The sequence below is a fragment of the Nicotiana tabacum genome, chromosome 23 (assembly GCF_000715075.1).
Source record: "Nicotiana tabacum cultivar K326 chromosome 23, ASM71507v2, whole genome shotgun sequence".
NCBI lineage: Eukaryota > Viridiplantae > Streptophyta > Magnoliopsida > Solanales > Solanaceae > Nicotiana > Nicotiana tabacum.
This window is the reverse complement of record NC_134102.1, coordinates 89,711,851-89,726,444: the sequence shown is the minus strand read 5'-3', so window position 1 is coordinate 89,726,444 and position 14,594 is coordinate 89,711,851. Positions and strand designations below refer to the sequence as shown.

General features: G+C 35.9%; 1 long non-coding RNA gene across 1 annotated transcript; it reads left to right on the top strand.

The window, feature by feature from the left end:
• Positions 1-5,951: 5,951 nt before the first annotated feature.
• LOC142177540 (uncharacterized) lies at positions 5,952-6,831 on the top strand. Its single transcript, XR_012706061.1, has 2 exons — positions 5,952-6,399; positions 6,489-6,831. It is a non-coding gene; the product is annotated as an uncharacterized LOC142177540 (long non-coding RNA).
• The last annotated feature ends 7,763 nt before the right edge of the window (positions 6,832-14,594 follow it).

Here is a 14,594-nt window from a genome sequence, read left to right as displayed (position 1 = left end):
TTCTTTTGGACTGGTGGAGATTCAAAAGGTAGATATCATTCGGCTTCTTGGAAGAAGTTGTGCTTTCCATATAAGGAAGGAGGAGCCAACTTCAAGTTGTTACAAGATATTTACAAAGCATTTATAGCCAGGCAACGGTGGAATGTGAGGACAAAAGATTCATTGTGGAAAGAATACATGTTAGCTAAGTATTGCTCCAGGTCACACCTTGTGATGAGAATGCTACAAGGGGGACATTCTCGAAGTTGCAGGGCAGTGTAAGATGAGGAAAGAGTTAGAGAAAGGCATTAGATGGCTATTTGGAGATGGTAGCTAATTTCTGCTATTGGTGGGGCTACTAGAGGAAGGGGCTAAACTTAGCATTCTGGCATTGCTATAAAGCAGGGAACTTGATGTCTGAAGCTGTACAGGTAGCTGTGAAACCGAAACAACTTTGCAATAACCAAGAGCAAGACATATTGAAGAACCGAGTTTCAGAATTTTCTAGGACAAATCAAATGCTCTAGAAAGGACAAACATTAATGGCTGCTATAAATTGGAATGCTTGATCACATAGTCAATGATTCACCACAGTAAAAAAAATTGAATGAGAAAATGAAACATGTCAAGAAATAGAAGAATGACCTAAAAAGGGACTGTGGACTTGATTCTAATTACAATAAAACTCATATAGCTGAAATAATGGTCGTAGAGGAAAACGTGAAGCAAGCATTTCTAATAAAACTCATATAACTAAAATAAAGGTCGTAGAGGAAAACGTGAAGCAAGCATTTCTGACTGCATGTAAAGATAACAGTGATGACAATCAGGATGAAGATGAAGAAACTAATGAGCCATTGTCCTTATTTGCTATGACTGAAGGAGATAATCAACAAACTTGGCCAGATGGAGATCCAAATTGTCCACTCCCGTTTACTAGACAACACTTTGATTGGTGGAAGGATATAATGGAAATTTTTCTGCAAGCTGAAGACTTTGACCTATGGATGATTGTGAATCATGGATTTTTTGTACCAACAAAGATTGATAACGAAGGAAAGAAAGTTTCCAAAGCATAAGAAAAATTCAATGTTGATAGCAAGATGATGCTAGAGAAAAATGCGAAGGCTAAGCTGATTCTATATAATTTTGAAAAGGTCTGATTTCCGGTCTCGACCTTGATGACCCCGGTGTGCGCTTTTACAAAGGCATCTACAAGTATAGCAAACGAATCAATAGAATTAAGGGGTAAGTTGTGATACCATATCATAGCTCATTTCGACAAGGTCTCTCCGAACTTTTTCAGCAGAACAGATTCGATTTCATCTTCTTCCAAGTCATTTCCTTTGATGGCGCACGTATAATTTTGTTGGGATTGGTTGTTCCATTATACTTCTGAATTTCGGGCATACCGAACTTCTTTGGGATCGGCTTTGTAGCTGCGCTTGGAGGAAAAGGCTTTTGGACAAATTATTTGGAATCGAGGCCCTTCAGTATTAGTGGTGCTCCCGAGATTTGGTCGACCCTAGAGTTATAGGTCTCCATTTTTTTGTCGTTGGCTTCGATTTTCTTTTCTCCCGATTCCACCCGTTTTGTCAGTTCCTCAATCATTTTTATTATCTCGGGGTTGGTCATGTGTTCTGCTTCACCCGGCCTTTCTATGGCCGGTTCATTTCTACGGGCGTTTTCTGGAGGCGATTCGGGCTCAACTCTGCTGAGGGCTCGACTTTGGTTCTGCAACTGAGTTATCGCTGCTTGTTGAGCCTGTAACATTTCGAAGATCGCGTGCAAGTGGATCTCGTCACCTGCCGTCGTGTGTACTCCGGGCTATCGACCGGGCTCCCCCGCGAATACTATTTTCGGGGTCAGTAGGCAAGTTTGCTTCGATAGCCACGGGTGAATTAGCATCGATCAGATCAGCGACTGGGACTCCGTTGGGGTCAGCAGGGGTACCTCGTTGCTGGGTACCACGTTATTGTTTTCGCCATGGGGGCCGGACTCAGCATCCACGTTCAAATGGGTAGATTGGGAGTTCGACATTTTTAATCTTACTTGAAATTAAAAGCTCAAAAAACAAGTGTAAAATAGAGTGTATTATGTAAATTTATATCAAATTGCCACTATTATCCTTAGCCTCACGGTGTGAGCTAAACTGTTTACCCTATAAAATGGATAACGATTAAATTTGTATGTGGTTTTAAGGATACATGAATTAATTCAATACGAACGATAAATTACGTTAGATTAAACAGATAAATGACGTAATAAATTATCAAACTAATCAAGAGGAGTGATCCCGGACTTAGTAACAACTTAACGAAATGCATGCCTTCGATCCCGGGTTCATGTTAATGATGATTTGATGAACAAAAGTAAGAGCTTTGAATAATAGAGAAAATAAGAGTATATTGACTTGATGTGCATGTTACAATGTCCCTAATGAATAATTGGGCCCCCCATTATAGTAGGAGAGTTTTACCCAAAATACAATTTCATAAAAGGTAAAAAACTTCTGTTTAACTAATCACCGATTCTCTGCCGATACATGCCGAGATTTACACCGTGACATCCGGCTGATCACGGATATCACGGTCTTTTGTTGATCGTGCTCGATTATCTGGTAATGCTCCCCGAGACCTTTGGGATTCGAACTTGGGGTTCATGGTCCCGATACTCCCGAGGTCAAGCGTTTTGCTCGGACCCCGGCTCGAAGGGCTCTTTACTTCGACTCCGGTTCCTTGCCGTCATGTCACTCGCTCCATTTACTTCATCGAAAATCGAGGCGTTCCATGGGTTTGGTTTCGCCCGTATATGATTATATTAAACAGGTGACACAAATGTCAATGAGAGAGTCATTAGAAATTTTAAGCAAATTACCCTCCAAGCAGGGGCATCTACATGATTAACGTTTACAACTTTGAGATAAACTTGCTCTGGCATGAGATACATAACTGCAATTTCAACCTTTGACTCTTTTTATATTTCATCATAGAATAAATTTTATCAGTGATCATTCAATTTTGAGTTTATAACATAAAAGTCACTTTTCTATACGTTATTATGTAAAAATCATTCAACTTTGAGTTTGTAATACAAAAATTATTTTTCCATTTTTTGTCACATAGAAGTCATCAATTTTCGCCAAGTTAACGAAGAGTAAATATTACTAGAATTTTTATATTTTGTCCCAAGACATAACATTCCAAAATAGCTACTTAACTTAATAAAACATACTAAATATAATAAATTAATTTTAAATATGACATGGCATGATATTTCGTAACACTACTTTCCCTTGTGGTTTATGAAAGTACGTTTATCTTCGTATTTTGATTTCTTTGTAACAACTCGAAGTCATGAAAACATATCGAGCTCATAGGTTGTGTTTGTCATTGAATTGCTTGATGCTCTAATAATGACGCTTCTGCTAATTCAAAAAGGTGTTTATAAAATTCATTAAGCAAATGAGTATAAACAATAAGGGCAAAATAATTAAATCATATTTTTTACATTAATAATTTCAAAATTATTATAAAGTAATCAAAATAAGAAAAGTAAAAATCATATTCGTAAACCACAATTGAGATTAGTGAAACTCGGAGAGAGGTTATAAAAATTATCTCCATGTAACTAACTTATTGTGGAGTGACATGTCATATTTTCGGTACAAAATAAAAATGTTTCAGTTGCTATTTATTTTTTAATTAACTTGGCCAAAGCTGGATAACTTTAAAGTGACAAAAAAGAAAATCAACTTTTGTGTTTCAAACTAAATTAAAAAAGAACTCCTGCAAATACTTGAATTAATACAAGCAGTAACTAGATCTTCTGTTCAACTTGTTGTATCTCCTACTCCTACTCTGTCCAAAAGCTAAATTTGAATTTGTTTAGAGAAACTTAAGTCTCTGAAACATCTGATTTTAGGTGTAGCTTGTGTAATTTTAATTTAGCATGAGTGCTGATAATTTATCGTATACTATGATGCTTCGTGTGGGGTAGCAGTGTATGCTATTGAAGATATTCGTCTAAAGTAATCTATGCCTCAAGAAAGAATTCTATGGTCACTTGATTTCTTTTTCTAAAGCTCATGCACTTTACTTTTAGAAGAAAAAAAAAACAGGAGTCTCCATAATTCTCTTTTCTTATTTATTACTCTCCTGTAATTTGCTTTTTTATTTTGGTCCAAAATAAATATCTAAAGAAAAAATTTAATTTGTTTTTACTCTTTTACTCTTATGTGCATATCCCTAAAAAGTTTTCTTACTTCTCACATTAATATTTAATTAAGGGTAATTTATATTTTTGTATAAAATTTAGTATTTTTTAATGGGCGTTTCATTTATTATGGACAAGAGAGAATACTTATATAGAACACGCTGACACAGTAGGGCCCTCAACCATCATTTGTGTTCAAGCTTTTGGCCAAAAAAAAAGGTTAACGAAACGGACTATTAGTTTGTTAACTCTGTTGCTTGTTGACCAAGGAAGACATGAAAGCTAAATCAGGTCTTCTACTAAGAGCAAAAAAGCAAAGGAATTGAAGATAGAGAAAAACTAGCAGAAGGCGTACTGATTTTGCTTTTTTGGACTTATTCATATTTAAAGTAAAATAAGTTTGTAAACTATACTTTAAATTTGCTGGCTTGCTGCTTTATTGAAAGGGGGAACTAAAAGGAAGAAGAAATGTAAGTGCACATAGACAGTTTAGAGTTTAGACTGCTAATTAGTTTTGTAAGATAATTCGATCTCTCGTTAAGTTGCTTTGATGTTTCCTAAACGTTATCTTGAAATTCACCATTCACTGTAAATATTTCTATAGTTAAACAACTTTCTGTACGGAACTACTCAGTTAGCGTGTCGAAGTTTTTCATTTTCGCTGCCTTTTTTAATTTAACTCCATCGGGATTTGCCCTCTTCTTTGTGCTTCTGTTCATCTTTTGACCTGCCTATAGTTCTCAAACACAGTACACATTTCAAATAGACATAGTCCAAAAGAGGTCACATTATTCAGACTTACGTTTTCTCTGATATTTCTTGCTTTTAATTACTAGTAACTAACGCCTAAAGCTGAGTCACTATTAGAGACCTTTGGAGGCAAATAAATTAATTATATTTACAGTCAACTTCTTCTAATATTTTTTTCCTAATTGATAATATAGCCAGTTTATTTAATCATTCTTAAGATATTGTTGACCTTAAATAAACTTTTACGTATTAATTTCTCTTTCGAAAAATATTTTTCCATTGGGAGAAATGTCTTCATTTTTCTACGACCAATATTATATAGGCATGTGAAAAAGGAATCAAATCTTTTTATTTCATTGAATATATCAATTAGATTTTCGTAGTACTTTTGTTACAAAATAAGCCCAAAAATCAATATGGAGCTAATTAGCTCAACGTATTGTAAAGTGAAAATTAAACCAAGTTGAAGAGAATAAGAGAAATAAAAAGAAAGTCATTTAAATGCATGTCATTCATCTGTGTAGCTCAATCAAATTCTCCCTGAAATATAGCATAATGTTTGGAACTATGCCATAATGATTATTGACATAGCAAATGATTGACCAAAGGATCTACTTATCATTATAAAGCCTAAGCCTATGTGGATAAAGTTACTTTATACATGTGCCGGTAATAAATAACAGAAATTAGATAGAACAATCAAAATGTATGCAAATTAGATCGGCTACCACTACCATTATTAAAAATAAAAAGAAAATGAAAAAGAAATACTTCATCCATCCAAGGTCACAGATGATACAGTGTTGTTTTTGTTCTGGTTTTCGCCAAGATAATATTAGAGGCGATAAGCTAGTCAAAAAAAAAAAAAAAGTACTAGTTAATCCGCTATCACTATATCATAATTAGTAACTTCACCTGTCATAGTCCAAGTCTTTCTCCTTATTGTGCTGTAATGCTTACACTTCCAAGAATGTTCCTATATATCTTACAATACTATATTTGGCATTATAAATAATTTTTCACTCCCCAATTATTATCACAGATCATACACACTTTCACACACAAGCACTATAGTGATAGAGCCACTTTGCACACGAGCACTGAAACAAATATAAGAATGGGTGCTAAGCTTACTGTTATAGAGAACAAGTCCAAGAATGATATAGAAATTAGAGTATGGGTTCCTCCGGCTAGACCAGACAAATTTGAAAGCATAATCAGAATTAAAGCTGGTTCATGGAAGGAAGTAAATTCTAACGCTTTCAGCTTTGGACACCTAAGTCCTGAGGGGCTTGTGTCTAGTTTGTTAATGATTTATGTTGATAGAGTTTATACTGTAAATTACTTGCTTCCACTCCACTTGATAAAATATGCGAAAGTCATCTGCGACATTAATGAAGATGGACTTTTTGTTGTTCAAGGAATCAAAGCAACATTCGATTTCTGCAGATTCAAGTTCACTCTTTTTCTATTCCTCTTGCTTAATATATTTGATACAATTTCATGTTACTGGAATTGATTTCTTTAACTGAACTTTTGTACAGGGGTTGCGCCTTCTTTCCCTATCTCGGAGGAAACAAAAAGGAGATGCTTTAATCTTTAAGTTGAATATGTCTCTAGGTTCTGATCCAAGTAAGAAGTAAGAAGCTCAAAAGTTGAAGATGGTATACTGTTCACGTCCAATGAAGGCGTAGCATGAGCTGTGGTACCGTACCATTTTGGTGTTTCCAGATTATATAGTGCTTCAAGTTATTCTGTCTAGCTAATGTTTTGTGGGATTATGTTTATGTTGTAATGTCATCTCTATTCCAACTTCATCAAAATGTAATGGAGAATGAAATTTCAGTTCTTCTTTTGTACAATATAGTAAGAGTTATTTACGTTATACACCCCAGTGCATGTTGTCTTTTTAATTTGCACCATTTCTTTTTACTTTTTTATGACTTTATATCCCTTATCTCTTCATTTTCTTCTTTGATTTGTAGTATAAGTGTGCTTCTATTGAAATGCGCGAGTTACTCGTCGTTGTCCAAAAGGGGAAAAAAAAGAATAACGCAACTTATCGTTCTGGTAAAAATGAGTGGGACATGAAATAATGTGTCTTTTGGAAGGAGACATTTGAATTCCATCATATTTAACTTCATTTTTATGAGGATTTTTATTTAGGATTTGTTAAAAGCAAGGGATATTAAATAGATTAACTAATTGTCTTTACTTCTGATAAATTTTGTTCAATATAGAAAAGCACGAATTAACTAATTGAAATTCCAATGTACCCAAGTGTCACGTCCTTAGTCTTTGACTAAGTACACGTGCGGTACTTGACAACTCGCTCACGATCTTGCACAACTTGCTCACGTTCTGTCTATGCCAAGTTAGTTTTACCACACTCAAGATCGCTAAGAGAATATTAGAACATAGGAGAATTGCCAAAGGAAGTTTTTGTATTAGAGAACTTGATTGTTTTGCTTGATGAGTTACAAATGAATGACCCCTTTTATATATTAGTCTCCTAGGGGCTAGTGTGTAAATATTACTCATTCCGTTTCAAATTAGACAAGTTACTTTCCTTTTTAGTCTGTTTTAAAATAAATGACACATTTCTAAATTTGGAAATAATTCAACTTTAAACTCTTCATTTTACCATTTTACCTTCAATGAGAAGTTTTTATAACCACACAAATATCATGACCCAACAAAGCTTTTACCCCTTAAGCTTTTAATATCACAAGTTTCAAAAGTCTTCTTCTTTTTTCTTAAATTCCGTGTCGAGTCAAACTACTTCATCTAAATTGGAACAGAGGGAGTATTTGTTACACAAGTCCTTAATATTTACTAGAAAGACCCCTCTCTGAAATTCTCTACATAGCTAGAATCTTCTAAGAACTTTTCTAGCAAATCCATAAGGTTATGGGTCTTCCTAGGGAAATCTCTATATTTCTCTAGAGCTTTCATACAAGTGCTAGCCTCTTTTCTATGTAACCTTTCCATGTGACAAAAATATATGCCAAGTGGTACCTACAAGGTATGATGATGTGGTGGGCTATGACACTTTCTCCCACCCAATTTTATGCCGCCCTCGACACAAAGTATCCACACGTACGCGCGCACCTCGCCTTGGTGTCGTCGAAGATCATTGTCCATTAGCCATGATGCCCTATGGAGTGGTTTACCTTCCCATGTCACTAGGTACCGGTCACCCTTTTTCTTGCCTCGTTTGTACTTTGGACAGCTAGCAATGATGGCCTCGATCCTCCGCCCATCAGATGCCTCTCCTTGCTCTTGGCCTGAATCTACCGATGACTCGACCAAGTCTAGCAACTCCTCAAGCACCGGGTCCCTGCTTATATTCCCTATTTGGCTGCCCTCCGTAGTCCCAGCCTTGTTAGGAAACTTGACCCCTCTGCTTGGTGCCTCGTCTAAGTCTGATAGTGTGTCATCACTTCGTAACTGGCCATCCTCTTCAACTATGTCCGCCGAACGTTTCTTGCTACCACCATTCTCCATTTGCATGGCGCCAATATAGGCTTTGGAATCCCCTACTTTCTTCTTAGATTCCAAGTACATCCCTCCAATGCAGGCGGTCACTCATGTGATATCCTTGTGTGCCTGAGCAAAGTTCCCGTTCATTGCTTCAAGCTTCCCCAACTTTGGGCATTCCCTTGCCCTATGTGATACTTTCAGAAGTAGCACCCTCTCTTAGGACTCGTGCCGAATTTTTCAACCCATCCATGAAATATAAGAGAGAATCTTCCTCTTTTTCAACCCATCCATGAAATATGTGCCCCATTTTTCAACCCATCCATGAAATATAAGAGAGAATCTTCCTCGAATAATGACGGGATTTGCAGCATTAAGGTAGTGAACTTGCGCACATACTCCCGAATTGTGGCTGTCTGTCGGAGCTCCCTTAGCTTCTGCCTAGCCTCATACACCACATTCACCGGGTATAATTGCTTCTTCAACTCCTTCTTGAACTGCTCCTGTGTCTCAATCTTGCATTGCCCCTTCTCCATGTCATCACACTTTCGACGCCACCATAACGCGGCAACCTCGGTTTAGTACATTGAGGTGTTACGTACCTTAACAACTTCGTCATCCTCCTTGACTACCTCAAAGTACTTGTCCATCCTCCAAAGTAAGTCTGCCACCTCATGTGCGTCCCGTGCACCGCCATACTGCTTTCGCTTAGGGACCTTCACATTTGCCCCTTTTGCAAGTACCACACCTTTGGTAATCCCGACCATGGTTCCCTACAAAGCTTCCTTCTAGCAATCTCTTATATTCTTTCTAACATTCCTTTAGTCATAATCTTTGCTTTGATACCACGTTGTCATGTCCTTAGTCTTTGACTAAGTATACGTGCGGCACTTGACAACTCGCTCACAATCTTCCACAACTTGCTCACGTTCTTGCTATGCCAAGTCAGCCTTACCACACTCAAGATCGCTAAGGGAATAGAACACATGATAATTGCCAAAGGAAATTTTTTATTGTAGAGAACTTGATTGTTTTGCTTGATGAGTTACAAATAACTGGCCCCCTTTATATACTAGTCTCCTAGGGGCTAGTGTGTAAATATTAATTATTACACAAGTCCTTAATATTTACAAGAAATACCCCTCTCTAGAATTTTCTACATAGATAGAATCTTCTTATAACTTTCCTAGCAAATCTATAAGGTTCTAAGGTCTTCCTACGAAAACCTCTATATTTATCTAGAACTTTTATACAAGTGCTAGTGTAACGACCCGATCGGTCGTTTTATTTTTTAGAACTCCATTCCCCTAAATACGACTTTCCTTATGTGCTTTAACTATTTTATGACTTGCGGGGATGGTTAGTTTGTGATTTGGAAGGGTTCGGGTCGAAATCGAAACACTTGGTTCCTTAAGGTTGGCAAAAAGGGCTAAGTTTGACTTTGGTCAACATTTTGTGCAAATGACCTAGGGATCGGGATTTGACGGTTCCAATAGGTTCGTATGATAATTTTGGACTTGGGCTTATGTTCGTATCGGGTTTTGGATGACCCGGGAGCATTTCGACGCTTAATAGTGAAAGTTGGCTCATTAAAGGTTTTAAAGTTCTCTAAATTTGATTTGGAGTAGGTTTTAGTGTTATCGAGGTCCGATTCGAAACCGGTAATAATTCCTTTTGGTGATTTAAGACTTCACACGTAAAATTTGGTATCATTTCGAGTAGTCTAAGTATGATTCGTCGCTTTCAGGGCAATTTGGAAACTAGAAGTTCATATTTTGATTCAATTTGGTTTAGGGGTGCGATTCTTAGTTTTGTTGTTGTTTTACGCATTTCGAGAGTTCGAGCAGGTCCGTATTATGTTTATGGACTTGTTGGTGCATTTGGACGGGGTCCCAAGTGGCTCGGGTGGGTTTCGAACCGCCCGGAGCTATGTTGGAAAAACTAGATTTCCAGTTCTGGTTTTCTTCTTCACGAACACGGAAGGACCCTCGCATTCGCGATGAAGTAATAGGGCTGGGTGAAATCTTGTGCTTCGCGTTCGTGGAAAGGGGTACGCGTTCGCGAATACTAAGGCGAGCTGGGTGAGAGGTGACACCATTTCTCTTTGCGTTCGCGAAGGTGCCCTCACGTTCGCGTAGGGCAGGGCTGGTAAGCCTCCACGTTCGCGAGGCTCTGGTCGCGTTCGTGTAGGCCAAACTTTTCTGGGCCTGGTCCATTTTCCTTCGCGAACGCGAGGCCTGTTCCACGTTTGCAAAGAAGGGGGCAGCTGGGCAATGTGTTTTAAATCAGGATTTAAGCCATTTTTAGGTTCATTTACTACACCCTTGGGCGATTTTGGAGCTTCAAAAATGGGGATTTCAACCTAACTATTGAAGGTAAGTAATTCCTACCCAATGTGAATTTAATACATAGATTACGAGTAGATTTTAACATGTAAATTTGTGAAATTATGGGTTTAGATGAAAAACCTAAGTTTTTGATAAAAATGAAATTTAACCACGAAAATGATTATGGAATGGGGTGAAAATTATATATTTGAGTTTGTGAGGCTATGGGTATCATTTATCTTCAAACATTTCTAGAATCCGGGCATGTGGGTTCGGAAATGAATTTTAGGAATCTTCCATTTGGGATTGGATAATTACTCTAATGGTTAAATTACGAACTTGTGAACATGTATTGATTATTTTATATAATATTTGACTAGTTTTGAGTTGTTTGGCACCGAGTTGAGGATTTAAAGCATAGTTGTGGATTAGAAGTGAACTCGAGACGAGGTACGTCTCTTTTCTAACCTTGTAAGAGGGAAACTCATCCCCTTAGGTGTATTTTATTGTAACTTTCTTGCGTGGGGAGCTACGTACGCACTAGGTCACAAGAGTGAGTACATAGTTATATTCCATATAATGTCCGAGTAGCCTTAGGTTTACATCATGCTTGTTGACCCCGTTATTTGATTATGCTTCTTAATTGTCTTGAATAGACCTGCGATTGAGGATTTCAAGATTTAAAGTTTTGGTTTAGACTACTTATATTTTTTGGAAAGAAATGAAAATTTTTATAATAACTTTGAGAAATCTATGTTCACTCGCGTCGCAAGTATTTCCGCGAGCGAGGTAAATTTTACTACTCTCATGGGAGTGGGTCGTTCGCCTCGGCAGATTACACACACACACACACACACACACACACACACACACACACACACATATATATATATATATATATATATATATATATATATATATATATATATATATATATATATATATATGTATTTGGACCGGGCCGTACGACCTCGACAGAATTCGTGCATAATAATACTTGGAGCCCAATTACACTTGATATTATTTATTAGCTTGAGAGGTTAAATTGTTAAATGATGGTGATTGATTTGGAATTTTCTATCAGTAAAAGAATTGTTTATTTATTTCTTGTTATCGAGTTTTCAGTTTCATTCATATAGCCCGTGCTATTTAGAATTCCAGTATTTTTTTTAATTATTGTTAGCCCATAGTAAGTGTCGAAGTCGACCCCTCGTTACTACTTCTTCGAGGTTAGACTAGATACTTATTGGGTACATGTTGTTTATGTACTCACGTTACACTTCTACACTAATCGTGCATGATCTGAGGCAGGTGCATCTGGCTATCATCCCGACGCGTACTCCTAATACTACGAGACTTTGCGGTGAACTGCCTCCCGAGCTCGTTCTACAGCACACGAAATCTTTCTTTTGCTTTTACTTTCTGTCTACCTCATTTGAGACAGTAGCTAGTAATTTTTTGTATATTCTACTAGTAGCTCATACACTTGTGACATCAGGTCTTGGGAATTATACTAGTAGACACTTGATGATTTTTGGTTATTTACTTCATTTCATTTGCTCTTAAAATTGCTCATCTCTCATTTTATTAAATTTTCACTTCTTATTTATTCACTAATTAAAAACAAACTATTTCTAAATTGTTAAAAGAAGCAATCATGTGGTTAGTTCACTGTTGGCTTGCCTAACGATAACGTTGGGCGTCATCATGGCCTATAGGAGAAATTGGGTCGTGACAGCTAGCCTCTTTTCTATGTAAGCTTTCCATGTGACAAAAATATATGTCAAGTGACACCTACGTGATATGATGATGTGGCGGGCCACGACACTAAGACTTCACAAAAACAGCCCTGGGATTAGTTGAAAGATGACTGCGCTATAACTAATGTTTTAGAATGTTGAACGCATTAGTCATTAACACAATCCTTTTGAAAATAAAATCGATCTAATCGAACACGTAAAAACATACTTAATTATATAAAAGCTTATAAAAAGCAATTTATAACAAATTAAGAAAAACACAAGTGCAGGAGGCTTTGAATTATAAGAGAGCCAAAGATGCCTTAACTAAGCAATTGAGGTTGAGCTCTACCCAGCCGTAATATAAATTTGGCAGAGCAAAGGTAAAGCTCTTTAATTTACTGACGATTTAGGGGGGGGGGGGTTTGTGGATGACTTTGGTTTAATCTTAAGGGTATAACTTGCTAATTTGAATGACACGGGAAAAATTACAAAAATGAAAACAAAGCAAGCTAACTTAACTAAAGAGGAGATCAAAGATTACCATTTTATATCTCTTGTTCTTAGCAATTCTGGTGGAAGATAAGCAGAATACCTGAAAAAAACTCTATAAATTTGACACGTATTATTAGTTACACTCCTAAACAATTTGTGATCTTAATTATTCCCTTGAACTTGGCTATTTGAAAATATTATTTTATCTCCGTCAGAAATGTATAAATAAAGTTAAATATTTTAAAAGATAAGGTGTCTTCTGTGTCCCTTCATTCTTCGCCTTTATAAAACTACAAGTCTTTTTTTATTTGTATCCAACTTATTTTCTCTACCGCTACATTGCCGCATAAATCTTTTTCCGTTCCCAACTATTCTTCTTAGAGGTGTACATGAAACGGGTTGGTTCGGATTTTTTAACTACCAAACCAAACCTAGTGTCGGATTTTTAAATTTATAAACCAAATCAAACCAACAAAGTCGGGTCTTTCAATCTCGATTTTTCTCGGTTTTTTCCGTTTTTTTTTGGGTTTTTGAATTTTTTCCGGTAAAGTCTTCATAGTACAAAATATATAACTCGTGCTCCAAATATTTCTTTAGTCCTAATAGGATACAACTATATAATATATTTTTTAAGAAAATAACACAATAATATGAGATGAGTCATATTGTACTAAAATATTCAATGGCAAAGATAATAAAATCGCATAAAACAAATATTATTAATAATCCATAATAAAAATGAACATAATCTAAAAGTACTATATAAGTCATGCTAAAATAAATACATCTAATGAGTACTATTATTTACATGACTAAGCACTAAAGAAAAAGATAAACTAAGTTATATATTTTTATTATAAACTAATGCAAAATTAAAAATAGATATCTAACACTATTGTCATTTCTTGTGTTGAATTGAATTTATTTTGTTAACATTAGTATTGATTTGAACTTTATTTGAGTTACTACATTTATGAGCTATAAAACTTATTATACCATTCAAGAATGTTAAGTCCAAACTTGAAATAATACTTTAAAAGAAAAAACCGTGAAAAAGTTTAAGAAATATTTATAAATTACATTACAATAAATATTTATATGCATAAAATATTTTTAAAAATTGTATAAATGTAATGTCGGGTTGGTTTGGTTTCGGTTTGACTTTTTGTAGTTAAAACCAAACCAAACCAAATATGGTCGGGTTTTTTTTCCAATACCAAACCAAATCACATCGAAATTTTTTTCGATTTGACTCGAATTATCGACTTGGTGCGTTACACACCCCTAATTCTTCTCATTCACTTCCTTTTCCAACAAGATCAAGTTCTAGTTCTTGTTTCTCTAATAGTATTTCTCTATTACTAGTTAGTTGTAGGAATTTAAAGACTTGTCATACTCATTAAAACTATTTATAAATTTCATATCAGTCTCGCGGATGGGAGAGCAAATATCGTTTTTAGGAAAATAATTCGTATATGTTTCACGCCTAAATTATTTGCATTCTTCTTCATATATTTCAAAACTTTTAACTTGAATGGAGAAATTCCTTATTGGAAAAATCCTAAACCCTAAACCCAATCTTCTACCTCTCACACTCCAAAAAGGAATG